Raw genomic sequence first — 973 nt, forward strand, 5'->3', positions numbered from 1 at the left:
TGAGGATGACAGCTGTGTGATGAACCACAGTCATTGGTTCTGTCATCTTTGATGCAAGCAGTGCGCTTTTAAGTGTCCTTTGAAAATTCTAGTCTATAAGGCTGGCTTTAATACTGAGCAGAAGAAGGGGATGTGCAGAACCCCCCAGTTCCCTTCTGGATTTGTTGTGGCAAACTGAAGCAAACCCCACTGATCTACCCCCAAAAAACCTGAAATAGAGTGAGAATTGACAATACCATCATACAACAGACATCCACCACTCTCCAATATTATATGCTTGTAAATTATATGAAACACACACTCAAATATGCAAGGGAAACTGAACTCAGTAACACTGTAAGCTAGTGTGAAGTGTGTGGAATACTGCAGTGAAAGAATCAAGAGAATATCTTGTTGAGTACACGAGAAAATACAATTTAAAACACTTGTGAAAGTAGCTGGCAACTGCAGAGTTCAGGGAATGTTATGACTACATGCGGTGACGTCAGAGCCTGGTGTTCAGGCCTTCCATCTATAGGGGGCAGTGCCAGAGCCAGGAAAGGGGCTGGTGAGTGCAATGGTGCCCATGGGTGCCATGTTGGGGACTCCTGGAATAGAATATATTGTAGCTGGCCAGATGAAGATAGGTAGGCTGATCAAAATGCTAAACAGAAGACATTTGACATCAATCTGTCCAGAGTTTGCGGAAGATTCATATTTTCAGCTCAATGAATGTGAATCTCATGCCAGCAGACACAGGTTTCTCTGTCTTGCTAGATACCCCATTTTACTGAAGCAGAGTTCACTGGAACAAGTTCTTTGTGTGTGTGTGAAGTGCTGTCAAGTCACAGCAAGGGGATCTAAAGGCAAGTGAGAAGCAGAGGTGGTTTGCCATTGCCTTCCTCTACAGTCTTCCTTGGTGGTCTCGCTTACATGATTTGACAGGCGTGGGCTATAGCATGCCTCCTTCTCCCCCAACTAATTATGTTGCTGT

Source organism: Gekko japonicus, unplaced genomic scaffold (assembly GCF_001447785.1).
Source record: "Gekko japonicus isolate JY-2015 unplaced genomic scaffold, Gekko_japonicus_V1.1 scaffold75, whole genome shotgun sequence".
NCBI lineage: Eukaryota > Metazoa > Chordata > Lepidosauria > Squamata > Gekkonidae > Gekko > Gekko japonicus.